Genomic DNA, 20,291 nt, shown 5'->3' with positions numbered 1-20,291 from the left:
GAAGGCTGCATGACGAACTGAAATCAGGCTCCTGGTGCCACAAACAGGGGTGGAGGCTGAAGCCACAGGTGAGGCTGCTCAGAGCTGTTAAGGCCTAAGTGCCCTGACAGGTCAGGTCTATGCTCCTTCACCAGCTGCAACCAATTCAAGGATTCGAGACAGTTACAATTTGCACATAATGAGCACGGATTAATGTTCTCTGGGCATTTCTAGTCAAAGGGCTAAGAATAGTTATGACCACAGTAGGGAACAATAAACATAATGACTGGTACCAATTTTGCCTTGATTTAGCAATGACAGATTTGGGACCAGCTTTTGACTATCAAATCCTATTAGCTAGGAAGAAAGCAGAAAGGCAATTTCTGCTTTACAAAAGTTGTATTTTTTTTCCTATCTATTATAAAATATTATAACCCACTGTACATGATGGAATTGTAGATGCAATAGTAATTGCCTTTGTTACATACAAATTTTAAGGTAAACTTAAATCTATTTATCTTTCACTCCTTCAGTTGCTGAACATACAAATGCTCCATAACACTGTGACCCCATTGAAATCAATGAGGATCATTGTCATTCCCCTTTGTTAGATTTTCATTTTTTTTGCTCCTCAATATTTTACTGAAAACCAATCAAAAAAAGAAAAGCAACTAGGTCAACTACATTGACATCTGGCTCAAGGTTTCATTAAAATATTGTTAAAATATTAGACAGACTAACAAAGACCAAACATTACCCCATACAAATTAACCCTATGACTATAATGAAAGCCCTCTTTCACACATGCTACTATAAAGCCTTTGTTAGTAAGCATTCCCCTTCTTGGATACTCAAAATGAAGTATTGTTCATTGCCATATGGCTCATATTAAATACAAGGAAACAAACAAAACACAGTAAGTCTTTGACCTTTTAATGACCATGGATCAGCTACTCCTACCAGAAGCCTCTCTACTGGCTAATTACAGTCCCTGTTAAAAACATGAACTCTGTTTCTAGACTAATTTCAGCTCCTGCCTTTTTCCTGTTAATTTTGAGTTCAAATCTTGGTTCTGGGAAAGGTTATTTGTATTATAAGTAGCCCTTAAAGACCTTTGTCATTCAATAATTGGACAGCAAAAGAAAGTTCTTGAACAAGATAGTTGAATTGATTGCACAAGACAGAGAGAAATACTGAATATGAATGGAAATCAGAGTGCCTCCATTTTAGCATAAGGGGTGTTCTGCTGTGGGGGAAAAGGTTCTTTTAGGATCCATCCTGGTGGTCTGGCTGGCTCCAAGAGCTGATCAATAAAATTTCCTAAAGCCACAGGCTTCTCCATTAATCTTTGTCTTAAGAATCCAAGTGAGCTACTGAATAGTGCCAGCTATCAGGAGCATTTGTAGGTTTGTATTAGTTCATGGGATCCTCCCTCAATCACCATTTGAAAAGAAGAGCATTGCTATTGGATATAGATGAGATGGAAAAGATCATATATATGTCATACAGTATGTATTAAATGTAAATCATTTATCTTTTGAAGGAAAGACAAGGTGATCAGGCTTAGGAAGCCCCATCTGATTAAAGAAAAAACTGAACCACACGAAATGAGAACAGAGTAACTCAAAGTCACATGAAAGATTAATGCACATGGTAAGAACAGAAACACCGCTGGATTGCAGCCTACCATGATGTCAGAGTACTACCTCATACTAGAGGAGACATACTGTTAAAAGAGAAGAAAACCACAAAACAATGTTATTATCTAATTGTTAACATGCTTGTGAAATCAAACCAACCACTGTTGCCAGACTCTCTCATAGATTGTCCCATCTTATGCGGAGGAAAAATCCTAAGTGTTCATGCATGAACAGACTGACCTTGAGTATCAGAGAGCTAAGGCAGCAGAGCATAGGTATGAGAAATGATGTAACACTAAATCATTTCTTACACTATGCCCCTATTAAAACTAAGTACTTTTAAGGCTCTAGATGAGTCCATATCTATGTTGAGAAAGAGAAGAGATTCCGAGGGACAAAATAATGTATTTTCAGTAATTCAGAGCCATGAGGCAGAATGATTTTCCTAAATAACAGCGTGGAAAAAAACAAGGCTAGATGCTACAACAATCTGATAGTGATGAAGGCAGCCACACAGAAATGTGACCAGCACTGCTAAAAACCTGATGTTCGCATAACACAACAACAACTCTAACAGGGAAATTTGCCCTCGTCATTCCCTGTACACAAATGTTTACTCCAATAAATACTGTTGAGAGAAAAGTACCTATTCGCTGCCTCCATTATTTCCAGACACTGCCTTGCTCTGCATGGAGTATTAGTTAGACGTGATGAAGGAAACAAACACAAGAAATGTGAGATTGGTAAGAAATAGGCTAAATGGAGCACAGTGATTTGCACTGACAGGGGAACTGCTCAGACGGAGGACAAGTCTTAAATGAGTTCTTCAAGGATGCATTTTAGAATGCATCTTGCCATAATATTTTCATTGATGACTTGGACACAAAAAACACATTTACTAATGTTTGCTGATGTTAAAGCAGCACCAGTCTGTATGATGATTGGAATAGCGTACACAAAGTTCTGTATGACCCTGAAGACTGAAGTAATAGAAATGGAATTAAATTTTAATATTACAAATTTTGTTTATGTACCATGGAAGTGAATCCTGAGCATTTTCTCATAACTGTCTTGGTATTACAATATAAAAGGAATGTCAACATTTTTTGTCAGAGTAAAAAGATGAAAAATGCAAAATACCAAAAAGTATCACTTCCCAAAGTATACCAAGTATCTATCTAGAACAGGTGGTTGTGTTGCAGATACTAATATTGTGAGAATCTAAGAAGAGCAACCGATCAGTAGAGACGACTACGCTGAAACCTGGGGCTCTGGTTAAGACTCCCAAGGATCTGTGTTATGCTGTTATCCAGTGTATCAAAGAGGAATGGTGATATGTTACCAACAGATCCAGAAAGACACAATTTAATAGGCTGCTTTCAGGTGAAAGGGAGTCAAAGGCACTCAAACTAAATAAGTAATTTATTTCATATGCTGATTGCCACAGAATCTGGTTTTCAGATGGAAGGGGACATAGACTGTCATATAGAACTTGGCACTGTAAAGGTGATCACGTACAAAAGGGCCTGAAAGGAGAAGAGGAAGGTGAGAAGCTCTAGATCATACGAAATTAATCAAAAAAGTGCAATTTTACCCGTTATTATTGTAATAGGACATATTCTCATCACACTTTCAACCTTGCATGATATTCATTTCTCAGCTGGCGTGCATAAGGTGTGTTGCAACTGTCCATCAACTGCAAATGAGCTCCTCATCAAAAGAAGATTTGATGTAGGTAAAGTGTAAAAGATTGGCAAGATGATTTTCATTGGGACTGGAGGCAACATTTATTTCTACAATTTGGAAGAGGTAAGAACTAGCACAGAATAGCACAGGCTGCAATAAAGCATCTATTTCCTTCCATTATTCTACCTTTGAGGAAGTAATTAGGTCACTAATTCCTGAATATTCATCAATGACCTAGACTGTGACTGTATCTCAGCACATCTGTGCTTGATACCAAAATTTCAAAGTCTATAGCTACACAGTTAGCAAATCCCAGTGACAACATCTAATTCAGGGGGCCATCCTTAAGAAAGAAATAAAAATAGTATTTTTTTTAATGGATAGTGATATGGTTATTGATATGGATATTTTCTGGAAATTGATAACGGCATAATCTTTCATCTGTTTGTTATAATTCACAGATGAGCTAGTAGTATGAATGTTATTTAGTAAGAGCAAGTCCATATGAGACTATCTTTAAAACATGACAGAATTTCGTATTTCAAAACTGAACAAAGTCACAGCTTTCCCTAGTTATTTTCTCTATTGATAGGGAGTTTAACAAACATGAGGCAAACTGTTTTACCCCCTGAGATATGTTCCTCCCGCATAAATTCCTGCAGAATACTCCTGCAGGGTTTTACTATAGCTGTATCTAACTCCATGAGCCAATAGGACATCTCTTCCTAGAATACTGTTCCCCAGAACCTATGACAGGGAGTTTAAAAGTACTGATTAACCAGAATAAACTACAGATTCATTGAAACACTACTTAGCAATGATATGCCACCAGAGACCCACATGAATTTTTACAAATCTAAGCAAGGTTTGCCAGATACAAGTAAATAAAAAAGATTCCCCCTACACAAATACTGGCACATAAAAACACAGGTACATGAATCTTCTGGACAAACAGATGATCACCTCTTAGAATATACCATATAACCTGCCAAACATACTTCTTTTTTTGAAAACACTGTAATGATAATGGAAGTAAAATACATTTCTAATTCAGCAACTGACTTCTTGCCATATGCTGACAGACTACAGTCTAGGACTCACCAATGTGAAAAACATGTTATGCAGTTCTTTCTTAGCATCCAAATTGTCCTGACTTGGTTTACCCAGAAGTGCCACAACTGAACTATTTAAGATGTATAGTTAAATTACATGTTTTCTTCACAACTCATAGGGAAAAAAAAAAAATTGTTAGTTTGCAAACAGATATGAAATTGTTTCAGGTCATCTCCATACTTGGTGCCTTTTTGAGAAACAAACAGTAAGGGTACACCTAATAATTCCTTTAGCAATTTTTTTGAAGATGAAAAATATGAAAGTGAATACACAACGAAGAACATTCCAAAGGGACGGTCTCTTTTAGATTTGCAAAGAAGCACAGAATTGGTAGTATGAATAGTAGTATTGGATTCCATGGTAATCTTTCAGTCATATTATTGCAAACTGCTGTCCTGCTCACGTTAATGAATTATATTCCAGTTAAAATCATTCACTAGCTATATCTGTCTTGGGAGACATTTACCTCACTGCTCAGACATTACCACAATTTATTATATAGTATACATACCTGCGTTTACCTCATTCGTTTAACAAAGCAGACTTTAAACAGGTTTTCAACCTGATACAACCATCCATTCTAACACTCTACACTCTAATATTCAGGACTAAATGTGTACTGAGCTACTATTTTAAAGGCTGTGATGAGAGAGTAATAAGGTAGCACCTTACAAAGTCCTCCATGGAATACATATTTGAAGAAGTATCGCACAAATTTAAAGTAAATTGATCTTGAGCTAAGGGCCAAGCAGCAGGAATTCAATCCATCTGTAGGTGAAAGCAAGCATTAAATTTCCGTTTGATTCTGTAATTACACGGGGATCTTACATATACGTTAGACATTCAGAAAATCTGCACTCTTCAGAGAGACAAACACATTCATACACAGACCCCTGTTTTCAAAACAAAGACAACTTGGCCAAGTTTGTGATGGTAGCACTACTTTATACCCAACCTTCACCTGGTTGTTTCGTGGATCACATTCCTTCTGCAGAAAAAAAGTATTTAAGGGAGTTAGCACAGATCCTTTAATCTCTTTTACGGTATCTGAGCAAAACTGACCTTCTGCTCCTGTATTTTCTGTTTACATATCATTTCTCCACTAACTTAATCTCTGCTTAAGGGAGTTATATGTAGGGAGTCTCACAGAGCACCAACCACTTGACAAGATCCACTGACGTGCCTCATGCATGCAAGTATTTAAATAAAATAGTATAATAAGCATTAGCTTTGCACACCAAAAAGAAAGGGAGTCCATCCTTTTGAAAGCCTCTATACACTTATATTTTTAGTATTTTTTCTTCCAAAACACTATGTTAAGAATAGATTTACCAGGGGGTGCATAAAGGAGCTACAGATCCTGCTTGAGCCCATTTGCTCTGTACAGATTGATGCGCTCTCCATGTCGTACGACAGAGGATACATTGTGCTGTTCAATGGCACCCTTATTCACATCCTGCCAGCATCCAGCCCTGATGTATAGCGGTACTGTGTGAACAGATGGCTTTCATGATAGTTTTGAAACTAAGAAGGCACCAGTTTGAATTGCAATTTTATTTTTAAACATTCTACAAGTGATGCCTACAATCTAAGACACAACTGTATCTAATGTGGTGCTAATCACAGGTGTGCAAAAGCGCCAATATGAATAGGTGGACGGTTCTGAATGGTTACCTTAGATAGATCACATGCCTCTAAAGAGCAATCCATACCATGGAGAGGTTTAAAGTCCTACCATCAAGTTAGCAAATGATCTTGCCATTGATTTTCAGTCCTCATCTTTTTCTTGTGGTAAATACATTAAAATGTGATGAATTTAACAAACTGCTCCAAAAACTACATCAAGGACACTTGTGCAGCCTGAATTCTGGATTCCTGGATAACCAGAATAGTATGACTCAGAGGACCCTATCAGCTTTCCAGTCATCTATTTTACAAAAATACTTGAAGTACTTCTTAAACATTTCTAACTATAATTGCGTGGTTATTTTAGCCCTTTGCATTTACACTGTGAAATACTCAAATTAAACAAGACTAATTGCACATTCTTCTTGTACAGGATGATATTTATCCCAAGTGGTGTAACTGGCACTTTGCTTATGTGTACACTGTGTAACGCAGGGTAATACAGAGATACCCAAGTTAACTGGAAAGAACAAGATCGTGACAATTACAGCAAAAGCATAGACAACATGGAAGGGAGGAGAAGATGAAGGAAAACTACATCCAGAACATAACATTCTTAAGCTTCCACAATTGGGCAACTCTAAGCAGCTTTACAATATTTTTACCAGTGAATAAATCTCTCTTCTCTGGAAATTTGCACTAGGAACCGTTGTTAGAATCAGAATCCTGTTCTAAGAGCATGATGAAAAATGTTGCACTCCAAGTTGGAAATTGGAGAGGAAAACGTTCCTGTATACGTAAGAATTGTACTCAAACAGCTGATTACACTTTTTCTTCCCCCTTAACAGATGCTTACACCTTTTACTTTTAACCTGAGAAGCAACGGGTAGTTTCCACATTTCCCTTGGGGATAGTGTACTCTTCTGTATTTTGCTTCTGTACAAACAGTTCAAAATTTTAAAGTCATGTTGTCAGTCATACACCCAAACAACCTTGCACGGCATTACATGTTCCGCCCCCCCCGCCCCTCCCCCCAAGACAGGTCAAGCCCTAAAGGCAAGACCAGACAAGTAAATAATGCGAACATAGGAAAGTAACTTGTAAATACATTACGTTTTGGCAGGTTTTTGGCACTTTGTGGGGCTTAACTGCACTTCAGTGAGAAGAACGTCTACTGGAGTGAACTGAAATTATGCCTCTGTGCCACAATGTATTTTTTTGTTTGGTTGGTTTTTTGGGGGAGGGGGTGGGGCAAAATTTCTTGTGGACACCTGCAGGAGTTGCAAGATAATAATAAAATGTAGGTGAAGGAAAAGTTCCTTCTGTGTTGTTGTTGGTTTTGTTTTCTTTTCCATGCAGTCTTAAAATGAAGGTCCCATTTTCGGGCCCTTGGCAGAGTGTACGCATGCCGGAACACTTCACGCTACGTAGATCATATTTGTCTGAAATGATAATATCATCCTGTGAAATATGTTCATCTGATTCGTGTCAATATGGAACAATGCTAGGGCCTCATAATGAAATGTGACCTTCTGTCTTACATCCTCTTGTATAAATAACCACAAGTCCAAGAGAAACAGAGTGGTTAGTATATATAGTTCTTGTATCTTGTAAAAGAAAGGTCTAGAAGTTCATGTCGATAGAGGGTTTGAAGGGTAAACCTTGAGACTCGGGTCTGGGAGATAAGAGAATAGGGGGGAGTTTTTTGAGCTAACTGCTGACTATTGCATGAGACACAACTTTCTGACATGTGGCTCAGAGACCACTAAATAAGGAGGGGGGTGGTGGTGGGGGGAAGCTGAGGAACGAACGAAGGATGAAGCCTGGGAGGAAGACTACGAGCCTTCAGTATGAGCGACCCCCAGAGGGACTGCTGGAGACTGATACGTATGCATCCGTGGGATGGTTCGGGTTCCGGGAAACTAATTATAAGAACCCTGCCTTTTCCAAAAGTGGTGATGAATATGTATTAGCCTAGGAGCATAAACACCAGCCGCCTGATGTAACTGGTGTAACTGATGTAACTGTAAATGGCGTGGCCAGCAGGACTAAGGAAGCCATTGTGCCCCTTTACTTGGCTCTGGTGAGGCCGCACCCCAAGTACTATGTTCAGTTCTGGGCCCCTCGCCACAAGAAGGATATTGAGGGGCTCCAGTGAGTCCAGGGAAAGGCAACAAAGCTGTTGAGGGATCTGGAGAACAAGTCTTATGAGGAGCGGCTGAGGGAGCTGGGATTGTTCAGTCTGGAGAAGAGGAGGCTCAGGGGCGACCTTATTGAACTCTACAGATACCTTAAAGGAGGCTGTAGCGAGGTGGGGGTTGGTCTGTTCTCACATGTGCCTGGTGATAGGACGAGGGGGAATGGGCTAAAGTTCCACCAGGGAAGATGTAGGCTGGATGTTAGGAAGAACTTCTTCACCAAAAGGGTCGTTAGGCATTGGAACGAGCTGCCCAGGGGAGTGGTGGAGTCACCATCCCTGGAGGTCTTTAAAAGATGTTTAGGTGTGGAGCTTAGGGATATGGCTTAGTGGAGGACTTGTTAGTGTTACGACAGAGGTTGGACTACGTGATCTTGGAGGTCTCTTCCAACCTAGGTGATTCTGTGTTGCGGTCTCCAAGCTGGGATACAACCACCTGTTAGTTCGGCATAACTGAATTTTGTGTTCCTTGCACTAGCTGTTCCTTCACCTCCTCTTCAGAGACAAGGACATGCATCTCTTTCACACTCCTTCATTAGTAAACAAACCAGGATAGATTAAAGCCCCTTTCTTCACGTCAGTAAGATACCTGCCTTTGGTTTCAGTGAAAATTCAGGCCCTAGCACTTCCTCCGCAGAAGATGTCTTGTTTGGAAGCGCCTCAATTCTGCGCCTCAATTCTGCAGAGGTACAAACTGAGCCCGGGTTTGTTTGCAGGGCAAGGGGAGTAGGCACCCCAGGAAGGCAGCAGGACTGTGGTGTCCCAAGGCCCTTACCTGTCCAGGTAGCAGAGGCCCCTGCGGTGGGGTCAGTCTGTGTTTGTGGGTGCCCCCTGTGAAGCCACAAGAGAGCGTGCACTGTGAGCTCTAGCTTGGAGTGTCATGGTGTCCCTGCTGGCAGCTGGCCACTTGGTTACAACTCATGTAAAGAAAATCAGTAAGACAGCCTTTAATGTAAGGCAGTCCTGTTCACACGTGTTCTTTGACTGCTTCTACCACCAGCGCCAGCCTTTGCCACTTGCGGCCCTGTCTCTTTCCTGTGTTATATTTTCACTGTCTTGTCTAGTTGTTGGCATTGAGAAGATTTCTGTTCAACTGACATTTTCCTCCAGCTGAAGAAAGACCCAAGTTGCCAGAGCTGAAAGGCAGGAAAGCTGCAGAGCCTCCTACTTCAGGTCACGAAGTGTGTGGTGTCCCCAGCGTTGAGAACAGCATCCATCCAGCATTTGAGGACTGCATTCCATCAGATTTTGATTATCCCACTCCCCCGGTGGTTGACAGTGCTCCTGCAGAATTTAAGGAGTTCCCTCCTCCAGGGTTTGAGGACTTGAAAGACAAAGACTGTGTTGTTATGGACAATGCATACCATGCATCTTCAAGGTGCAAAGCGTCCTGGAAACGCAGTGAAGGAGGTGAACCCACCATGTATGCTTTGATCAGAACGGGGTACGCAGAGGACAAGCCTGGAGATTTGGAATGGAGTTCTTACTATCAGATTTGCCAGGAAACATGTTGACAGTATTGGACTGAGGTTTGAATTCTTCCCTTCTCTCTCAGCTGGCTTTGAGCTAACATTGCAGTTCTGCTGTTGCTCAGATGAATCTGCTGCTTCACGTGCTTAGAAGAATTGGCTAGAAGCCTGAAGAGAAGTGTCTCTCAGGATTAGCTTGTTTTCCAGGGATAAGCCCTTCTCTACCCTTTGTGCTTCTGAAGGTCTTCCAGGAGGACCCCTTAGAAACCCCTTGGAGAAGAGGCATGGAAACTAACTGTGAGAGGAGTTGAGCTGAGCCTCTGCCTCTTTGCTTCTGTTAAAAGGCCCCACTGAAGAAAAGCAGGACCCTGAGGATGTCTGGAGGCCATGTCAGGCCCAGACCTCAGTCCCCATTTGTTGTGTGGCCCATGCACCTGTGTAAATGCACAGGGAAGAGGATGAACACCCTAACAGCTTGTTGGATGTGGGCAGCTTGCCAAACCTTCATCTGGTGTATGATGATACGAAAGGTGCAGTGTAACTCAGTAGACTTGGATGTGATTTCACTATAGTGTTTGCTAGACAGCACATTAAGGAACTGTTTGTTTTGTGTTTTTTTTTTTTTTTTTTTTGGTTTTTGTTTTTTTTTGGTTTTTTTTTTTTTTTTTTTTAGGAGGAGGAGAAAAGGAATGCAGAGAAACCAGGACATTGCTAGCAAAGGGGTATAGCCATATCTGTATTAACAAGGCTGTTCATTAACAGCAATTAGATGTGCTTTCTTCAATACCTGTATTAAATTGAATCTCAAATGGCGTGTAGTAAGTTTTGTGGATGTTTTTTGTATTACAGGTATAAGGTGCTGCTTGTAGGTTTCATGAAATATCTTTCCTTATAGAGTGCTGAATAAAAGTATTTTCTCTTATAACTGAAGAGCTGTTGCTGAGTGTTGCTTTGAACTGGGATTGTTCATATAATGTGACTAAGTACATCCTAATGCCCTGTGTGTGGACAGTATCTACAACTTTGTATTCTAATCCTAGAGTAAACAGATAATTTTGTGGTGTCTCTTTACAGCAAAGACATGGTCATTATTACAGTCCCACTTCCTCACTGCCCTTCCTTGGGAAGCAGAACAAGCCCTTTTTGTCTTGTTCTCAGAGGGTCGTTCTCACTTTGCTGTGGAGAGTGCACCCAATCTTTCCACATCTTCCTTCACCTGGGTTTCTCACAACTGAGTGCAGTTTTCCCATTGAATTTTACAGCTATCAGGATAAATGCCTGTCTTTACAACTCTTACCCTTCCTACTGTGTTCAGAACGGAGGTGTTAGATTATTTTTTTTTTTTCAAGAGGCTCACCTGCTAGGTTGCATTCAGGCATATCAGAGCAAACACTTGGTTCAAAACCTGAGGTTTGCTTTCCAGTCTATGGTGTGAGTTTGAGTCTTGATGGTCTAAGTCCTCCTTAAATTCCTGATGGATGCTGATAGAAGACCAAGAAGGTGATTCAGCTTATTATACAATGATATGATCATAGAATATCCTGAGTTGGAAGGGACCCACAAGGATCATTGAGTCCAACTCCTGGCACCACACAGATCTACCCAAAAATTCAGACCATATGACTAAGAGCACAGTCCAAACACTTCTTAAACTCCGACAGGCTATATCCTATTGAATATCCTATCACTGGTCGCTAAAGAGCACAGATCGGCACCTGCCCCTCCACTGGTCCCCAGATCTGGTCCTCAGGGAAATGGCTCTGCAAAGGCAGTGCCACTTAGCTCGCAACACAGGGAATATTTTGGAGGAACTTTCCAAGTGACGTCGCCCCCCTGGATGTCATTCTGAAGCAACGCGTCTTATGGGCACCAAGTTCTGTGGTGCGCAGCCTATCTTAAGCCACAGTTGGAATCTCAAGCTGTCATCTCAGCTTGACTGGCACCTGAAGTTGGAAGGATGCAGAAAGAAATCAACAGTGCGCTCCACCCTTTTTTGCCGTAATGTCTAATCTGTGGTGGTTTGCAAAGGGGTTTTGTGCCCTGGCAGGAATACGCTGAGGTAGTTTTGTGGCAATGCGATGTAGTTTGGGAAGTTGTCTTGCCCTCTTGTGCGTCTGCAACCTCCTCCCTTCATCGAGAGGAGACATCATGAAGCTTGAAGCTACGACTCTCTTATGCAGAATTATGAGCCCCACAAAGTAAAGGTAGCTGTTTGTCTTGGAGGGGGTACGTCTGAATGCAAAACTCATCTTTAGGACCCAAGCAAGACATTAAGCTCTTTCTTCTAATAGGAGCATGAGTTTTCCCGCCTGGAACACAATTCAACAGAGAAATCAACCATTTCTTTAGCTTTGAAGATGCGGAAATGGATGCTGGGTTAAAAAGAAACAGCTCCCAGCCTGTCTCTAAGAACAATTGCTTAGGGCCAAAACCTGAGTTTCCTTTCTGTTACACGAAGGTCCAAAGAGACTCCTCCTTCCTTCTCAGTTGAGTTCGGTGCTGCCTAGTCCTAAGATTTTCAAGATTTCTCCACTGAATTAACACACATGCAAAGCGTAATCTACTTTTCACTTGTGGAACAGGTCAGTGAAATCCAAAGCTATTGTCAGGCCTGAATAGCATACAGGGAGTAAATAAATCATATGGAAATAAGATTACATGCACTGACTCTAAAATGTCCCAGATATTATGTCATTTACCTGTTTTGTCCAAAAAGCGAGTGGATCATTCAACAGCTGTGCTGCATCCCATGAGAGGCAATGTCATATAGGCAGAAAGTATTTCTGAGAAACACAAGGAGTTTCCAATTAGGTACAAATTGCTTATTTAATGAATGAAGAATAAAATGATTACACTAATTAATATTATGATAAAAGACTGACTTAAGAATCACTGATAAGTACTTAACTATTATTAGTCAGAAATGCTGCCAGATCATACATTATTTCATTCACTTCAGAAAAGATGAAGCTTTAATGATTAATGTGGTTTAAGGTTAATGTCTGTTCTGGTTCACAGAAATTTAACTGTTTGCTTCCTATTTCCACTAGCAGCCATGTGATTAAATCACCATGATTTCTTTTAAAGAAAAAAAAATATTAGTAATTTCTATGATGTTTACGACTCCTAATTTCTCTCCAGACAAATCTCTCTGCTTTGTGGACATTTTCAGTTCTTGTCTCATACTACAGAATTCACTTGAGTATCACAATCATACTATATTTATAGTTGCTAATATGATGAGCGTGTAGTCAACTGCAGGCTAAAGACATCAACTATTTGTTGTTGTCCTTTATAATGATTTTCAAGTATGTACACACACCTTAGCAACAAAGCTCCTTCCTACTCCAAACCATGTTTTGGCTGGCTCAGTATACTCATTCTTAATTTTTTTTTCCAAAAATTGCGCCAATTCAAAAACTATTCTACATAGATTGTTGACTGAAATGTTGTGAAGGTGTACATTTGGGGTCAGGTGGAGAAGAGGAGAAAGGTTTTAGTTACATCACAAAGCAAAGCTAATGTATTAAAGGTGAATATGAAACAAGACTACTGAGAAGTTAGACAATGGCTTGTAACAACGTATAGATCAAATTTGATCAATTTTCTTATTCCTCCCGTGGATGCTCAGCTATCACCTAACTAAGCGTGGAGCCTACTGATGACTCTATGTGACTCTATTCTGAGACATACCAAGAAGAAATGTAATGTAAATGGCAAGCTTCTCACCGAACACTTGCTCCATGTATCCTGAATTTTCTTGCTGTTCAAAAATGGCTCTTCAGACAGCACTGATGGGCTGTACCACTAAGTTCTTAGCTGTAGGGATGCTCTCAGGGCAAGGGTAGGAACTGGACAATGGGAAACTTCTGGAAGCTGTAATGAGTAAGATAACAGTTACAAGAGTGTACTTTGCTGCACCTCCAACTCCCATCTGAAATGCAAATCCAAATCTTTATGTCTTCATTGCTTTTTACTTATGAAATAATACACTACAGTCTTCTCAGACCTCTCACTTTCCCTTGTACTCTTGGTAATCAGCCCAAAGGATACTTTATCAGAATTTGGCCCATACCGGAAAATATTGTTGTCATATTAAAAAGTCCATATACAATTAAGAGGACTACACTGCAAGTTGTAAAAAAAGTAACTTTTTCGTAGGAAACTGGCCTCATTGGACCAGTCCTCTTCTGAAGAAAAAATTACCCTTGGCCTTTTGTTTAACAGGATATATACAGCAGATGCTCTCCCATGGGGTTTCTGAGATATTATTCCACAATTATACATAACCACAGTGTTTGACAAAAATCTGTGGTCTGTTTCATTTGATGGCTTAATGCTAGCTGGTCAGCTGAAAGTCACAGGAGTCTCTACACAACAGAACTTGCTACAACCTCCTAAAAGTATAGCTGCATACATTTTTCTTAGACAAATAAAATAACTACTGATCATAATGTGACATTGCATACAATAAAGTACAGAACATGACATTTCAAAAGATACTAGAATTAACTATCACTACTCAATCTTTCTGAGATGTCTTATGATATTACATGGGTGTGAGCATCAGCCCTGGAAAAACCCCACGGCTAAATATTTCTGGATGTGGCAGTAATACCTTTGTAAGCATTTCTTGTTTATGTGTACTGAAGTCTCTCTATTTAACTCCCTCAATTCCTCAACACCTTTATTAACTTTCTCTCCTATGCCCACAAGACATTTATGCATATATTCTGAAGTTCACATTTTGCCATGAACTTTTAAAGTCACTAGTTTGAACCTTTTTTAAGGCACAAATCATGCTATATATATAGCCCTCTGCCCCAGAGGAAACCCCTTCCTTGTCTGGTCACAAACTAGAATGATTAAGGAATAAGTACAGCAATTATGTGAGGGGAGGGGAGGGAGGAGAAGAAGCCATGGTGAGTTATACTGTGGGGGTTCTTGGAATCACTACAAACTTCTTGAGCGGCAGCCAGCTAAACAATCCAAGATCTCAAAACTACTTTTTCTAGTTACATCTTCTGAAAACTGGAACCAGAAATGAAGAGGTTAAACAGCCAGGGAGCAGGCACAGCAGAAATACTGTCACCCACTGGCCAAGGCCAATAGTCTGATAAGGGAACATCTACACAGAGAACAAACTACATCACCTTCACTCTGGCCTGTAATAAGAATTTATACAGCTTTTTAAACAAAGCTTTAGATTTTGGTAGTACTTTGTCTGTTGGTTTGGTTTTTGTTTGTTTATTTTCCATCCTGCCACTGTAAGAACTTTCAATTAGGGTTGGTTTTTCTCTTCACCTGGTGCCACAGCTTCCCAGTGGAGCCTGTAGGAGCCAGGTTACTGTGCTAAGGGCTGATTCAGCCCTGATGGGAAAGGGGTGGCAAGCTCAAGACTTCAGGAGGTCTGCATCAAGGGGAAAAGCCAGACTCCACCTTCTCCTGCCACCATCCTGATGAGAACAGGGCTGTTTCATGCTCCTGGGCGTAAGCTTGCCAGTAGGCAGTGCCAGTGCCATTGTCTTTCGGTGCACTATAAATATGGGTTGGGCTTTGGATGTATTTCCCTGCCTTGGCACTTGTTAATGGTAGCTTATAGTACCAAGACAGATGAACAGGAAGCAGCATCACATAAAAGAGAGTTGGATGTGTTGTCAGTGCTACCTGTGTTGTGCAAGGCTGCACTGTAGCAATCCCAGGCAAGCATCAACCTTGACTAGTTCCAGAACTGGAAACAGCAGAGCTGTGTCAGCACCGTGCTGCTCTTGAATTAATTAGGCTTACAGATGGAAAGTTAACTTGTTTAGGGACAGACTGTGCCGATACTACACAGCTCTGGGCGCTGAAGCTGTTAGCTGGGAATGTCACAGTAAGAATACAGCAGGTTCTACGCTACTGGCCAGGGGATGTTAAAAGCAGCAACACTCTACTGTACTGTTGCAGTAGAAGCTATATGGGGCAGAAACACCCAGGCAGGTCTAAGGGAAGAGCCTTAAATATGAACATGAGTCCAAAGTCAAAATTACATGTTAGTGCTGTCTTTAAGATTTATATAAAACCAGCTTTTGTTCCTTTTAATCTTTTCTGGTTGCCAGGATGCACAGAAAACTGCAGGAAGGAATATTTCTTACAGAAGCAACTAAATATAATTGGATTGCTTACCCCAAACCATACACTGAAGCTGAGGATTTAGTCACTCGTGGTACACTTTTTCTGACGAGATGATGAGTGCATAGGTTGTGAGTGGGAAGTGTATCTGTGGGAAAAGCACCAGGCTAGGCTGAAACTCAGGTCAACATTCAAGGCACCTCACATCTCAAGGAAGCAATGATGTATGAGACAGTCTGCTTAATCAGCCTGCTGAGGCTGCTGTAGGTGGGATGCTCAATGTCCAGGTTGTTGTTGCAGATGTCATAGATGGCCTCGTTGTCCACCATGAAGGAGCAGTCAGTATTCCAGGGTGGTGTGGGTGGTGAGGACAGAGTTGTAGGGCTCCCTCACTGCTGTGGAGACCTGCAGGGCTGGGTACACAGAGAATTCCAGCTTAGATTTCTTGCTGTTCTCCACAGAGAGATGCTCCATGAGGCAGGAAGTGAACCCCAAGCCCATGCCTCCCCCAAAGCTGTGGAAGACCAGGAACCTCTTGGAGCCTACTGCACTGGTCAGCCATTTCACAAGCCCTATCAACAACTGAGTCCCCATCTCCTTCCCAGTGGTGTAGTAGCCCTGAACACAGCTGTTGGCAGCATCTTCTTTGCCACTGATGGGCTGCTCCAGGTAGAAAAGTGGGCAGTACATCCCAGTCTAGGCCTCAGCAATGGTGGTGGGCTCCAGGCCAACAAGCATCGCTCTGGGCACACATTTCCCTGAGTCTGTCTCACTGAAGAAGGTCCCGAAGGAAGAATCTGTTTGCCCTGAGGATGCCTTGGAGGAAACAATGCCATCTAGCTGGATCCCATGGTTCAGGGGATACTGTTCCCAGTAGGAATTCTCAGAATCATAGAACGGTTTGGGTTGGAAGGGACCTTAAAGCCCATCCAGTTCCAACCCCCTGCCATGGGCAGGGACACCTCCCACCAGCCCAGGTTGCCCAAAGCCCCATCCAGCCTGGCCTTGAGCACCAAAGATGGGGCATCCACAGCTTCTCTGGGCAGCCTGTGCCACTGCATCAGTGTAAACATAGTAAAGAATTTCTTCTAAATATCTACGCTAAATCTACCCTATCTTGGCTTAAAACCATTGCACCTTGCTCTATCACTATACACCCCGGTAGAGTCCTTCTCTGGCTTTCATGCAGGCCCCCTTGAAGTACTGGAAGGCTACTATAAGGTCACCCCAGAGCTTTCTCTTCTCTAGGCTAAACAAACCCAGCTCTTTCAGCCGTTCTTCACAGGAGAGGTGCTCCAGCCCTCTGGACATCTTCATGGCCCTCCTCTGGATCCACTCTAACACATCCATGTCTTATGCTGGGAGCCCCTGGGCTGAACCCTGTCCAGGTGGGGTCTCATGAGAGGGAATAGAGGGGGAGAATCACCTCCCTTGACCTTCAAGCTACACTTCTGTTGATACAGCTCAAGATACAATTGGCTTTCTGGACTCTAAGTGCACATTGCCAGCTCATATTCAGTTTTTCATCCACCAATACCCTTTCCACTGCTCACAATCTCCTCACCACGCAGCCTGTATTCATGTTTGGGATTGCCCATTTGGATGCCAGCCTGGCTGCTGTTGACAGAAACACACTCCCTCACGGCGCTGTACTACCTAGGCTCCTTACCAACACCACACCCATCTCACTAAGAGCACAAGGGATTATCTCCAACAGGAGGTGGACTCGATGATGCTTGTGAGTCCTTTCTAACTTGGGATACTCTTAGGATTCTGCGACCCCCACAGCAGTAATGGCTCCAAAACTTGTTTGAGGGTCATTTATCTGAAAACATAAACTACTGCCTCTTGGGGTGTTAAAATACAAACATGGTTTTACCCAGCTCCTTAGGGAGTCCTGCCAGCCAGTTATGGCTAGCAATTTTCTGTCTCTAATGACCAGACAGAAATATGATCAATTCCTCCAATTTAGCTTCTGAATTAAAAGGAGAGAGGGAATTATAGTGAGGTGCTTGCCTCCTGACTCACTAGCCTAAGCTGGAATGACTCTGAGCCACTGTTTTCCACTCCCTCACCCGATTATTTCTTAGGGGAGGGAGCCAAGGCATATGTACTAGATGATGACAATATAATCAGTCAAAACTTAGTTAATACACATCATTTCATTATTTGTATTGATTAACACCCTGGCATCTAGTGACAGCAGAAAATGAATTGAATTACACTGCACATTAGGAAACTGTCCCACTAAATCAGGGTTGTAAAACTCGAGATGAGGAATAGTGTGCGTAAACACAAATACAAAAAACATGACAGTCCTAGAAGTTACTAATGGTATGGCAATGTATGCAGGGTTTGTTTTGGTGGTAAGCATATTATTAAGTGATCCTTCTTCCCTATTAAAAATGTAAAGCCTCACAAGGGGGTATCTCCTAAGAATCTGTTGATTAAGAACCTTGTTATGAGACTCATTTTATTTTTTATGTCTCAGACCAAAGATTTTAGAGTGGCACCCACTTGGTTTTACACATTTTATCTTCCTTATGTGTATGCTGCATTTTGTAAACATGCAGGGAAGGGTTTAAGCTGAAAAGTTACAGATGAAGAGAACCACAACACACACAAAGAACAAAAGACCTAACTCGAAAATTAATCTTGCACTGATATTGCCTGGCTCAGAAAACAGTGTCCTACTGGAAATAAAATTGGGTTAGGTTTACTAACTCATCAATTCTACTTCTTGTTGGGAAAACAGGACATAACTTGTTGGATAGGTGTTTACATTAGCAGCTCCTTGCACGAGTAGATTCTTATGGGAAGACTTAACTTCCCAGGATAACACATTCAGCTGAACTGAGCCTGACCGGTGTTTTGAAAGTACTTAGCTGTGCTTCCTACTGACCTAGGTAAATTATAATGGTCTTTTTGTTATCTATAGATCTTAAGGGTTATGTAAGGCAAATGGTCCTCCTTAAACTGTAGTTTGGTACAGTTGCAGGACTAAAAATGAAATTAAATGTAGAACAGGGTGTTTGTAGGGGTCAGAGTTCTGAGCACTAATTTATGCAATCAGAACAGTTTTCCTATATTCAATATAGAGCAGAAAGGCAGGCTTTGGCTTGCAGTAAAATACTACTGCCAACTTAAAATCAGAGTCTACTGCTAGCTACCAGATCTAAATAAACAGTGGTTCAAAATGCTGGATTACAACAGTACCAAGCTGTGAGTTTACACTTCTGCCAAGAGCTGTTATTGAAAGGCTCTCTAAACTGATGCCAAAATAATATTAATCACTAGAGTAAAACGCATATGTGACTTCAAGCCCTTCACAGCAAACTACCATATATCTTCATCCATATTCTAGCTTAAACATTCACTGTGCAAAGCAACATGAAGCTTCCAGGATGTCTCAGGAAATAGACGGCCTGCAATATCCTGATGAGTTTTCCTCCAGTGACACGATATTTTTTTCATCCCCCCACTGAGTTTTCTCCTTCCATTCATCATGTATATATAGCCAACCTCACGGAACTGCAAGGGGAGCTGGCAGGGATCCAGCACAACCTGTCAGCACAGGCAGCAGGAAGATGGTGACTCAGCAGAGGTACTGAGTGTCTTTGCAGTCTGCTGCAGCACTGCTCGCTCACAACCTTCCTGGAGGCAAATCTCTCATCTTTTACACTGAATGTGTCCACAGTTCCTGCTCATCCTTATTTTGATGAAAAGGAGGACATGTCCTCCTTTGAACCTGAAAACATGGAGCTGCCCTACAGAAGCGAATAACCCTATAACCAGAAGCTCCATGTGATCTAAGGATTATTTAAGGATTAACCTGAGAAGGAGGCTGGTAATTTTGTAAAGCAACTCGCTAAGAACAAGATCTTCACTTAAACTGAAATATTAAAAACTATTCACAAATAGCATAATGTCACTCTTTGTGTGATGCTGCATTCTATACAACCATACAGAACAGCTGACATAAAAATCCAACATACTTGGTACATATGCTGGGATTGCTTATAGAAAACTTAAATTAGCTGGAGTTAAGAAGCAGGCTGTCTCCTAAAGGAGCTATACTGAATGGTACACAAGCACATCTGCCTGGCCGATGGTGTATTAAGATACTTTGTCTTGGTCCTTCAAAATTCATTTTCTTTAATAACAAGAATTTAAATGGCTCCCTCTTGTGGCAAGAGAAATGCAGTATCATGTTCCGCAAAAGCCTGTTGAACAGAAATTAAATGTCTTTGTATTTATATTGCACAGTCTAGTCATCAGTACCTTGCAGTGAATGATCATGAGACTGCACACACCTATTCCTTACGGCTTAGGTACTCTTGAAATTATCTAAAACCTGTAACTAAGTGTGGCTTGAATGGTTCCTCCTAAATTGTATAAACTTAAAAGTATGGAAAAACAGATGATGAACTACATGCATCACACCCTATCTAACCTGGTAGAGCAGAGCAG

The 20,291-nt window shown here is 41.3% G+C and overlaps 1 long non-coding RNA gene across 1 annotated transcript in view; it reads right to left on the bottom strand.

Annotated features, from left to right (window-relative positions):
• Positions 1-20,291, bottom strand: part of LOC311436303 — an 89,055-nt gene that overhangs the window by 65,358 nt on the left and 3,406 nt on the right. The window contains exons 3-5 of the long non-coding RNA XR_014692735.1: positions 15,876-16,234; positions 13,440-13,586; positions 12,410-12,493 (exon numbers count right to left, since the gene is read on the bottom strand). This is a non-coding gene — a long non-coding RNA (uncharacterized lncRNA). The remainder of the gene's footprint in view (positions 1-12,409; positions 12,494-13,439; positions 13,587-15,875; positions 16,235-20,291) is intronic.

This window comes from Aythya ferina, assembly GCF_964211825.1.
Source record: "Aythya ferina genome assembly, chromosome: 4".
NCBI lineage: Eukaryota > Metazoa > Chordata > Aves > Anseriformes > Anatidae > Aythya > Aythya ferina.
Note: the sequence above shows the minus strand (reverse complement) of the source record. Positions and strands in the feature narration are given on the sequence as shown.